The sequence below is a fragment of the Poecilia latipinna genome, unplaced genomic scaffold, assembly GCF_001443285.1.
Source record: "Poecilia latipinna isolate Pla-1442-1.1 unplaced genomic scaffold, P_latipinna-1.0 Scaffold1526, whole genome shotgun sequence".
In the NCBI taxonomy this organism is placed as follows: Eukaryota; Metazoa; Chordata; class Actinopteri; order Cyprinodontiformes; family Poeciliidae; genus Poecilia; species Poecilia latipinna.
The window spans coordinates 15,962-29,140 of record NW_015114142.1 but is presented as its reverse complement, the minus strand read 5'-3'; positions in this window follow the sequence as shown (position 1 = coordinate 29,140).

The following is a 13,179-nucleotide window of genomic DNA, read 5'->3' as shown; positions in this document are numbered from 1 at the left end:
GGTACTTCGACTTTTACTTGAGTACATTTTTGCCTGTGTATTTGTACTTTTACTTAAGTACATTTATTGAGTACTTTCTCCACCACTGCCTGCCATAGTAAACATAATTATCATACTGCTGAGTGAACCGCAAGTGACTGGGCAACAGCATATTTGTTTCAATCAACCTGAATGCATCAACGTCGGCTTTCCTCCAAGTCAAACTGTGTTCTGCATTAGATTAGTTCAGACTTTATTCATCAAAGACTGAAGAGAAAATTATCTTCAATGTAACTGAAAATAATTCTTAGTGAATTTGATTTGTAGCCTTGCGTGTAATCATGCTTTTCTTGTGTTACAAAATATCTGAGGTGACAGTACTGAGTATGACAAACAGAATGTGAAACATTAGTGTCATTTCTGTTACTACAGCATCATCATTCAAACTCCTAAAGACACATGTTCAAATTCACATTTCTCTACAGTGTTATACACAATGTGTGTATTGTAATCTCCCCCCTTCCTGTATCAGAACAACTCTTGCCGGCTCTGTAGAGGCAGGCGCATTGCTGTGATTTGATCTGGTAGGTTGCCAGTACAGACGTTTTGCTTTGCCTGTTGACAGCTTTTATGTTCATTATTTGCTGATTGATAACACACAGAGGGACCAAAAACATGTCATTATGCCAAATGTAATTTATCTGAAAATGCGATTAGCTCTTCTGCAAGGTAAGCATTCCTGTTGCTGTGCTACTTGTTATGTGCAGTCCCATCTCATAGCAGTTATCTTACCACCACAGGCTGCTAGTGGAAGTGATAGTTTAATGAGAATACACTGGATATTCGACTATGATTGTGTGAACTGACAACTGATGATTAGCTTCAATGCAATATGATTAATCATTATAACATGCTGTAATATATCTAAGATTTCCAAAAACAGAAAATAAATCCATAGCCATAAGACAAGAATAAATTATTTGCTGTTTCTAGAGCAAGACAGTTTGACTTAAAATCCAGCTATGGCATTACATAGTGTTGTTTATATATATATATATATATATATATTTTTTTTTTTTTTTTTTTTTTTTTTCAGAGGCAATTTTAACTTTTGTAACTGATTCTTTGATCTTCACGATGTGAATGTACATATGAATGGGTGAATGACTGAAAGTAGTGTGAAGTGCTTTGGAGTCCTCTAGCTTGATGAAGCTTTGTGTAGCACATTTTCCAAAATGTAATGAAATACTTAATTTTTTAATTGTGACTTAAACATTTAACTGGTAAGATGTTGCAAATGTGTCTGCTACAGAAGAACTTTTTGCTTGCTGACAGGGTTTTTTTAATCATTATTTCATCCATCCATTCATTATCTGTACCTGCTTAGCCATGTAGGGTCATTGGGGTGGGGCTGGAGGCTGGAGGTGGGGGAGTTGTAAAGATTTTTCCAGTGATTACCTAGAAGTATTTTGATAAAGTTTGACATATTATTCTGAAATACAGTTGAATCATTTGTATTTTTAATGTGTTTTACTTTGTTCATTTTTATTACATATATTTCAAAATTTATACTCCATTTAAATTGTTTTATCGTACGAGAGATGCTTGCCTAATTTCTAACCTGAAACAAACCTCTCAGCTGACTGAACATATTTTCAAATATAAATCACAGGTGTGTAAATAATTTTGTCTTAACTGTAAGGCTTTTGAACATTATCTGTATCACAACAGCCTAATTTTATTAGACTTAATTTCATGGCAAAAATATTTTGAAAACACTTGGTGGAAGAAATTGAACATGTGCATAGGTTTAAAGCATAATAGGTTTAAATCCACATGTGTAATAGTTTTATACAGGTAAATTCCATGGAATTGCCATAGTATGAATTAGTTTGGTATGTTAGCTTGTATTCAACATTGTGTCTATGCTCTTGTATTTCTCAAAGTAAAATGTTTATTGATGCATTTGGCTATTGCTTTGTCTTTGAAAATATGCCAAATACAATCTTTAAATCAAATTCTTCAGTTACTGCTAATGTCTTTAATTGTAATAAATTCCTCTTGTGTTTTATTTGCTTCTCAATATTTCTAAAGTGTGTAGTAACAGTTCTGTGTTGTCTGTTTTTTTGTGTTTTTTTTTACAGAAGGAATGGTTGTGCTTGAGCTGCCAAACTCAAAGAGCTTTGTCGGGACAACTCGGAGATTCAGAACAAATGTCTCAACCTACATATGTGCCTCCAAAACCAGAAATCCAGGCAACATCAACTTCTGACATGGCAGCGTCCAAAACCTCACCCGTCAAAATTGAGCTCACAACTGAAGTCACGGCACCAAAACCTGTACCTGCCCCTACTGAGGGAGTACAAATAGTTTCAGCTACAACACCGAAGGAAGAACCTGCCAAGATAAAAAACTTAGCTCCTGTTCCTTCCATAGAAAAAGAACTGGAGAGAAAACAGTTAGTAACCATGACAGATGTTTCATCTGTTGCCTCAGATAAACAGTCTTTTGAAGATTCCATTCAAGAACCTGTCGTAGCAAAGCCTGATGTGTCAAGCACCAAAACTTCTGACATGGAAACTGTTAAAGAGGTAACAATGTTTGAAGTTGTTCCAGAGAAAAAACCTAAGCCAGAGCTCCCTGTGTCAGGGAGTGTAATTACAGCGGTGCAGACCAATGATCATATCAATCTGATGCACACAACTTCTTCTTTGCAGGAGAAACTGCAACCATGTTTACAAGAACAGGAAAAGGCAGTGGAATCTGGACAAATGGTAGCAGCTTACAGCAAGGAACCGGATGATAAGATGATTGAAAAGATTATTGACATCTCAACTCAAGTTTCACAGCCACTCCCTACAGCGAGACTGGTAAGAACAGTAATCAATAATATATTTTTAAAATATTTCCGTTATTTATACCAAGAAGATTAATTTAATTGAGATCTTCCTCAGCACTTTCTCCTTTTTACATCACCCTTACAAACAAGGTTTGAAATTGAAGAACTACTTGAAGATGCCATATTTTTTAGATGAATACATATTTCCGGACAAAACTGACACTGGCCACTTTCAGTTGTATTTTCTCTAAAAAGGGCTAAGGAAAACAAAAATTCATTTGTGCTTACAATGAATGAATACTTCTGTTTGTGTGACTCGTGGAAACAATCACAGTTCAAAGTTTCAAGTAAGGCCTCAAGTGGTGCTGACATACAGTTCTACGGTCAATAGTTTTCTTTGATATTTGGTAAATATATAGAATAATTTTGTTGGAATGTCAAGTTAGAGAAAAATCAAGGAAAAGCTCAAAGAAGACAAAACTTACCTTAGCTTTTTTAAGCAAATACAAAAAATATATATATTAAAATCATATTAATGGTTAATATATTTCTAAATATGCTATATATTTAGAAAAAATCTAAATAGGGGAAATAATAAAAACACTTCCCCTTACAATACAGTTAATAAATCAGTTTTGTAGGATTGAACCTAGTTATACATAGCAGGATTACAATTTTATTTTTAGTTTTGCTTTATTTGAGATGATTACTTTTTGTTGTCATTATTGAGTTTTGGAATAGAAAAGGCATCAGAATTTGTGTTTATGTTTACCTGTTAATTTACTGAGACTACAAATCAACATTGCACAATCAGTGATGAAAACCTTCATACTGGTATTATGATGATGTGTAAAAAATTTGGACTAACAGCAGCTTATTCAAATTATAAAAGTGAATTTAAAAATGTCACTAAAATTATTTTAGGCCATAAATAGTACAACCCCAATAGCAATGAAGTTGGAATTGTGTAGAAAACATAAATAAAAACAGAATATAATGATTTGCAAATTGAATTCACTACAAAGAAACAATATTTAATGTTCAAAGGATACAATATGTTGTTTTTTGCAAATATTCATTTGGAATTTGATGTCTGCAATATGTTTCAAAAAAGTTAGGACAGGGTCAACCAAAGACTTGGAAAGTAGGTGAAAATGTTGTTTGTAACATTCCACAGGTGAACAAGTTAACTTGAAACAGGTTTATTGAAAAGCTCAGCTTTTTACAAGCAAGAATGGGGCAAGGTTCACCACTTTGTGAACAACTACATGCACAAATAGTCCAACAGATTAAGAACAATATTTTTTCAACCTACTATTGCAATAAATTTAGGGATTTTGTCATCTACAGCTCATAATATCATCAAAAATTTCAGAAAATCTGGAGAAGTCTCTGCAATCTAAGGTTGAAAACCAACATTGAATGCCTGAGACCTTTGATCTCTCTGGCGTACCACTGCATTAAAAACTGACATCATTATGCAACAGACTACCACATGAAAATCATGGCCAGTGAACATAGTTCATCAGTACATCTACAAGAACAAGTTAAAAGTCTTACCATGCAAAGGCAAAGCCTATATATCAACAACACTCAGAAACACCAAAGGGTTTTCTGGACCTGAGCTCATCTGTGTGTGTGTGTGTGCATGCGTGTGTTCGTGCATTTGCGTGTACCTACCTACATGTGTATTTGTGTATGTACGAACAAGTATTATTCACTTTTTTGTTCAACAATAGACCATTTTTTTATTTTAGTATTACTTAGACATCGATTAATATTAATTGAACATTTCTATTGTCATTTTAGGCCTCAGTTGAAACCAAAGAGGAGTCAGCAGAAAAGAGAAGAGATCTCCCTCAAACCGAGCAAGCAGCAAATACACTCAGTTTTGGAAAAGAAGAGTATGATGATGATCAACCCCAGATTTTACCTGTCCTTCAAGAACAGCCAGAGACAAAGATTTATGATACAGCGAAGAATGATTCAAGTATAGATCACTCTATGCCAGAAAAAGAGGAAGTTAAACCAGAGACAAGGCGTTTAAGTTTCCAACCAATGGAGAGCAGTGAAAGTGAAGTTACACCTTCCTCATCCCCTAAAATTGGAAGGAAGATCTTAAAGGTTAGCACTGTTTCATCTAGCAGTGAGGACAAAACTGAAGGTGCTGATTCTTCCGTAGAAGATGATGAGTTCATCCGCAATCAGATTTTGGGTATGGGAGATGAGAAAGACATGTCCATATCAGAAGATGAGAAAGAAAGTAACTTAGAAAATGTGGAAGCTTTCCAGAATAATACACTTGACAATGCTTCTATCAAAGATACATCTGTATTGAACAAGGGTGAATCAGATATTAATACCCAGACTGAATTACCCATTAAAAATGATGCTGCAATTTCTCAAAATATTCCCGAATCATTTCCAAAGACTCAGTTCAAGAAAGCTATTCCTGTATTGAGGCAGAGGCAAAGCACTGATGAAGAAATAGAGAGCATCACAGAATCCTTGTCAAAGGGTTCATCCAGTATTCAAGCTTCAAGCGTGACTCCAGGATCTTCACCTACATCAGTTTCATCTTTGGAAGAGGACAGTGATAGCAGTCCAAGCCACAAGAAAGGTAGTGGGCAACGACACCATCGGAAAAGTAGACAGAGGCACCCCACTCAGCCTCTTCCTACTATTGAAAACTCCTCTGATGAAGAAAAGGCAAAGACACATGACAAACCATTGTCTTCACCCAGTGATGTGTCCTCTACCGAAGATTTAAGGCAGGTCACTGTCATCAATGAAGGCCATAAAACATTTGCCTCAGAGTACTCTGCCAGTAAAGAATCTGAACCAGAGATTAAGAGAGCTGTACAAAGAGGACGTAAACCTTCACCAACAGTAATACCTTACACCCCTTCTGATCAATTTGAAGAAAAAGACACAGCAGCAAAATCATTAAAGAGTGCTGAAGAAGCATATGAGGAGATTATTCAGAAAACAAAAACTATTCCAGGAGAAAGTCCCCCTGATATTGAACCCCTTTATGGAGGACTGGCAATAGAGGACTATCTTTATGAATCTTTAGTAGAGGAACCAGAAATTAAGATAAGTGAAACTCAAGAAGAACCTCAATTTGACACTGCGTCTCAATCTCTTAAAAAGCTCAGGTCCCCTGAAGAAGTTTATGAGGAGATGATGCAAAAAAAAAGGGAACTGATGATGATAGAGCAAGAATTTCAACAAGCCTGGACAGCAATGGATTCTTCCTCATTGGATGCTTTGGTCCATGAGCTTCCTGCAGAGGTTGAAACTTGTGTGGTGACTATATCTGCTGAAGATGACATACCCACTGAAGATACTCAGATCACTGAACAAAAAGATACACCTCCCTCCGATCTTGATACTTTAAGTGAACTACCAGTAAAGAGGAAGAAACGTCCAGCACCCCCACGCCCATCTGAGCCCCCTAGGCGCACTGAGGTAACAGTTGTTGCCAGCACTCCCAGTGGATCCATAACTTTTGTCAGGCCTATGGTTCCTCAAGATCCTGCACTCAGAAAGGCACTGTTTCCAATACCAGACCTTAAGATTACTCAGTGCTCATCTGGTGAAGAAGAGGATGATAGTCTTGCAGATGAGTATGCCATAGGTATTTCATCTGACATTACCCCCAGTGACGACTCTGAAACAAAAGAAGATCAGTCCATGAGTCCACCTTTGTCCGAAACCAATGACATGGACCCTATATGTGTTATTTGTGAAATTCCAGAGCCAAAGCCCATTCCAACTCCAATATCGGCCCCAGAACTAACAACTACACCTTCTCCTGTTTCACCAGTTTCACCCCCAACTTCACCAGCTTCTCCAGATTCTAGTTTGGCCTCAAATGTGTCATCATCATCTTCATTTCAGGCTCGAACACCACTTTCATCTGACTCAACTCCACTGTCCACACCAACCCCTCCAACTTCAATAAAAGACCATTCAGTTGAAGAAACCTTATTGCCATTGTCTACCACATTTGAAGAAGCACCATCAAGTGAAACATTAATTCCTTATTCTGATTTAGCCACTGTTGTAGTTACAATTCCAGATTTGGTATCTGATCCATCCAAAATTCAAGCAACACAGGCCGTTCAAAGAAAGCCTTCTACAACTAAGACCCCAGCTCCACCCTCGTTTGAGACTTCATCTGCAGTAACTTCTAAGGTCCAAATGCCAGACTTAGTTTCCGCTCCATCACAAGTACCAGTTAAAGTTCCACCTGTTCTACAAGTTTCAGCACCAAGTCCAGCACCTATTGTTGTCTCAGCTCAGCCTTTAGCCCAAATCACAGCTGCACCTATTGCTACCACAACTTCAGCTTCAACAAGTGATCTCTCATCATCAATCTCCGTGGTATCATGCCTCGAGCCCGTCATAGTCCAGATGCCAGATTTGGTTTCAACTAATGCTCCAATTATTTTACAAACACCACAACCAATCTCAGCTCTCGTAACTAGCCCAGCTCAAGCTCAAGCCAAAGTAGTACATTCAGTCCCAGTACAATCATCTGTACCATTAATGAGAACAGTGGTAGTCCCAGCAAAGGTTCAGCCTGAGCAGGGAACTATATCATCTCCAGCATTAACTACTGTTGTCAAAAAGAAAGTCCCTCCTCCTCCCCCTCCTCGATCTACATCAGTTTCATTACCTGATACCACCTCTGAGATGCCCCTTATAAAGACAGCCATGTCATCTGCATCAGCTATTGCCCCCACAGTCACTGCCCAACCAATGCAATCTGTAGTTGTAGATATACAGCCAAGAATGGACATTGCACAATCAGGTAATGCACCTGTTCCTCAAGTAGTGACTCCAACTAGACAAGGGCATGTAGTTATCATTGTACCAAGCATGGAAAAAATATCTCTACTTGAACAAACCAAACAGGATAGAGATGATGCAGAGTCAAATGTTGCTTCTCGTGCATATGGTCAACAAACTACAAATGATACACTGTGTACAGACACTTCAACTGTGAAAGTGCTTTCAGCTCCACTACTTCAACCTAAACCTACACATGGAGCAAAAGTGGTATCAAGTGGGGAAGTAACTCCTGTAACAGACCCAACCTCATCACCTCCAGCCCTTTTACCCAAATCACTTGGAAGCTCTGTTCCCACTTTAGTCACAAGCACTATAGCAACAGTTGCCCCCGTTTCTGTAACAGTGTCCAGTCCTTGTCATCTCTCTAAGCCTCCCCCACCCATACCACCCAAGCCTATATCAATTCCAGCTGGACTAGTTTTTACCCACAAGCCAGGAGAGAATATCAGACCTCCTCCTGTGGCACCCAAAGCAGCAACGCTGCCTAGAATGAAGGAACCTCCAAAAGCCCTGTCTCTTAGCCTTGCAAGACCTTCGGAGTCTAAACTGGGTACAACATCTCCCAAGTCACCTGTGTCCCCTAGGCATGCGAAATGTTTACAGACATATGTGGTGATCACTCTACCATCCGAGCCTGGCTCTCCAACTGAGACAATAACAGTTCAAGCACCTGTTAGGCGAAGATCCATCCCATCTTCTGCAGTGTCAGACATTCAAACAACAGTACCAGAGAAGAAGACACCCACTGAAATTATTTCAGCACAGGCTACAGTTAGGAGGGCATCTGTGCCCACTATTAAGCATCCACCTCCGATTATTAAAGCAGTCAATGTGGAAGCAGAGCAAATAGAAACCTTTGAGGTGGTGACTGGCAAAGTACAAGCAGGGGAATTATCTGCGCCCCCTGCTGTGCAACCAATTTTTTCTGTTGCTGATGTGATTACAGTGTCATCAGATCAGAAATCCTGCATCATGGCACATGCTGTAGCACCTACAATCAAGAAGCCATATATGTTACAACAAGACTCAATGACTCAACCCCATGTAACTTCTGAACCAACATCAGAATTATTTCCAAGACGTTATCTGAGAGATCAATCTATAGTAAATGAACAATCTGGACCATATGTGTCTCAGTATCCATGTGCAGTTACAGAAGTGGGAACAGTATTTGCAGCAAGTTTATCTGAAGAGCCAATTCTTCAATCAACCAAACCAATTGCAACTGTGCAACCAGGGTGTCTTGGGGAAGCTGTTTTTGTGCCAGAGCCATTGAAAACACATGTAGAAGTAGTTGTCCATGGGGCACCGCCTACAGTACACTCTATAAATTATGATCAGCAAGTTTTATCTCAAATAGATGTGCAAGGTATAGAGCATATGGAACAAGACATGGATAAATGTGCCACAGAGGCAGTTCTGATTAGATCAGCAATACAAGATGAAAGTTATGAATTTGTAGCTGAAGAACCAGATACAGCGATTGAAGTTGTTGTTCACTATAAAGATGAAAACATACCTGGGGTTTTTGAAGAAGCATTCTCCTTATCGGAGCTCTCATCAACTCAACAAACTGATCAATCTTCAGAAAATATAGTTGTGGTGAGAGATCAGCTATTTACACACCAGCTAAATCTTGATGCTAAAGAAACTACAAAGTTTGAATACCCCACAGAAGTTGTCACAACTGACCCTGGTTTTAGGTTGCCTGAGGTTGCTGTAGTATCTCCTGTACCTCATCCTCTCACTGTTGCCACTGTTGTGACACCAACATCTAAAGTGTCTGAGTTAATGCAACCTACAGTTGCTGAAACTGTAGCTATTACAAGCATGGGGTCAACAGTGTCACATCATATGAAAGAAATTCAACAAGTTTCAACACAGAGAGATATTAGTCATACTCCCCAGCAGAGTGAAACAAGTCCAGCCACAATTATGTCATATCCTGTGGCATCAATGGAAGAAATGCCATTGCAATCTAGACATGAAAGACAAACAAGATTCCCACCAAAACATAAAGATGAAATGATTTGTTACATGCCTTCATCGGAGATACAACACCATGTACTTGAAGAATTCCCAGTCATAATAAATGATGAGACTACTTACAGAAGGAGATCATCTATCTCATCCATAGTACAACCACCATACACCACTAGTGATTCATTTACTTATCCTGCAGAGCTTGAAATGCCTGCTCAGGTAGTTAAAGCAGAGTCACTTGCTGCTGCTAGACAAGAATCCATAACCATGCAACAACCACAGCAGTTTGCACAAATAATTACCATGCCAGCTGAAAAGGACTTTCCAGTGGTTGGCTATGAAGCTCAAGTATCTTACAGGAGGGAATCAATTCCATTATCAGAACAGCAACCAGAAGTCTCGACTCATCCATGTGAATATGATCGTTTACTGGACACAATTACCCAAGATGTACACACGCATATAAGCCCAGTATCCTCTGTACCAGAGATTCCACTAAGTGTATCTGTGGCTCCAGTCACCATCACCAAAATTCAACAGGAGTCAATTGAGAGCCAAGAGATAAGAGGACCAGAAAAGGTAGTCTCCAGTATGAGTCACATGTATTCCTCTTCAATTTCCACCTCAGGTCAGCCTCCTGAAAGCCTGTCTAGTCGGGTCACCCAAGTGGTCACCACTGAAGTGCAACGGACTACTGTTTCTGTTGTCCATGAAAGACTTCAACAAGTTCCTCCACAAAGCATAGCCATCACTATACAACCAGACATAGCGAAAGTCCAACCTCTCCCTAAACAAAATGGCAGGATTATTTATCCTGGTGATGTTATTGATTTACGCTCTATAAGGACAGGCATAAAAATGACAGAGCAAGGCATGGATCTGACGCCACCCGAGTCTTGCCGACAGTCTGTTTCAAGTGACTCAAGTGGACGTCATAGTACGGCAGTGCAGCCTGAGATTGTAAATCTTAGTTCTGAGCTTATCCCTGCAACAACACTGTCTGTTGTCACTGACAGCATCACAATAGTCACATGCACAGCAACCATTGCCTCATACAATACCACTCCAGCAGAGAAACCCCTTGATTTACAGGGTCGTGTTGCATCACTGCCATTACCACTCACCACATCCACATACAAGCCATTTGAACCACTTGCACAAATTGTCTACAAACCTGTAAAGACCCCACCTGTATTCACTGATGTAGTGTCTATGACTCAAGACATACCCATGAATCTTTCCATTGAAGCTCTTGTCTCCTCTGGAGGAAAACAGTCATTGACTTCAGCACCAACAATTATCAGCAATGTAGGTTCTATTGTATCTCTTGAGGCTACGGGAGCCATGGACTTGTCAAACTATAAACCAGTGAGGGCAATGGTGGCATTGTCTGATACAGACCAAGGAGTGGTGACCTCCATTGTAGAGGATGATGGGGTTCCAATGGACCTTACTGCTGGCAGGAGGAGCATCTGCTGTGATGTAATTTACAAGCTGCCATTTACCGGAAGCTGCAGAACACAAGCTCCTGTAACAACTCAACCTGACAACCATGCTGGCTTCAAAGATCACGCAGGACTGTATAGCATTAAAGGTACTAATGGGATAAAAGCATCATTATCTGAGACTAATCTAACAAGCACAGGACTGTCCTTCTATGATCTCAAAAATGACTACTTCAATGGCTCTTCTGACACAGCTGTTGACCTAACTGCTGCTAAGCTTTCAGCTGGTAAGCAAATCTTTCTATATATATTTTTTGTATTCTATTAACTTGGCTTGCATGCATTTAGGACTGGACTCTTATTCTTCTTATAGGCAATACATTTTTATTTAAAGCCTTCATTTTCTCTCTAACATACAGCATACTGCACTCACTTTATGCTTCCAGTTTTGTGATGTTTAGCACTTTAGTTCATAAACAATGTTTTAATTGCCTGATTTGTTTTCTAACATGCATGACATTTTCAAATGATCCCAGCAATTTGTTTTGTTTGTTTTTCTTTTCTTCACACAGATGCATGCGTTTGCCTGCGTGTACTCCCTCAATACTTTGGTTTTGCATCCTGCTAACCAAACTATCTCCATAAATGCATGTGTTCTTTTTGGAACTCTTTCTAATTCTAATTGCATGATCCTTAGAAAATAAGTTAGTTTTTTACTCGTAAAATTTCTAATGCTGTTTACTGAAAGAAATTTATATATTTTGAATTGTGACAGGCGAGGCACTAGACTTCACAAGCAAAGCAACCAATGTCTACTCTGCGATGATTACTTCACCATACTCCCAGGTTCCTGCTGCTGGGTTTGGTGTAAATAGTGCTTTAAGAACCTCAGATGGAATAGTTTATTCCTCCGTTGCAGCACCAGTTCCATCTACATATGCAATTACAACTCAACCAGGTTCCATCTTCAGCACTACTTTTACCCCTATATCAACCGTGCAGGATCAGTCCTTACTGCATTCCTATGGATTTGTTCCAACAGAGTCAGGGCAGCTTGTTCCCTTTGAGGCAGAGCTATCTAAAGAGTTCTTCCCTACAGCCTTGGCTGACATAATAACCGGCTACCCCGAAATGTACTCAGACGCCACCCTGGAAGCAATTGCTGCTTCTTTAGATGCTCTAGCTTCTTCACCAATATTTCCTGGCTTAGACAACACCAAAATGGCCCAGTATCAGATGGAGAGGGAGTTTCTAGAGTTAGAGAAGCTTAAGCAGCTATGTCTTGCTGAGGAGCTGGAATGGGAAAGACAAGAAATCCAGCGTTACAGAGAACAGGAGCAACTTATGGTGCAAAGAGAACTTGAAGAACTTCAAGCACTGAAACAGCAGCTTCTTCTTCAGCAAGAAGAGGAACATCATGCACACATGGTGGCCCAACAGGAGACCTATGCTCAACAAAAAGAACAGTTGCAGCAAATCCAACAACTCCAACTCCAACTCCAGAGGCAACTTGATGAGCACTACAGCAGTACTGGTATGACAGGAAACCTTTTAGAAGCTAAATATGCAGGGGTAGGGGACAGTGGTCAGTACTGGCCTGTAAAAGATGAGTCTACACTTCCATCTACATTAACACAAACAGAACAACACCATGACCAGCTTAACATAGTAAAACTTCCAGCTGACCAGGATCTAGGGAAAAAAATCCTTGACAGCGGTGTACAAACAGATGATGAAGACTCTGCAGAAAAGCAACAAATGGGAAGAAAAAAGAAAACAAAGAGAAACATTGATAGCTCAGCTCAGTCTGATGATGACGACCAGGATGAGTGGGATGCCCCCACCAAAGTTCGGCGTCGTTCTCGAAAGCATAGCAGTGAAGGGAAACATGGCTCCAAGGTGTCTAGCATTGCCATCCAGACAGTAGCGGAAATTTCTGTGCAGACTGACCACTCTGGAACCATCAAGAAACCCAATGTCCAAATGGACACTAAGGTTGAAATCATCAAGCACATATCAGCTCCAGAAACCTTTCACAGAGGTGGCAGTCTGAGCTGTCAGACAGACACAGAC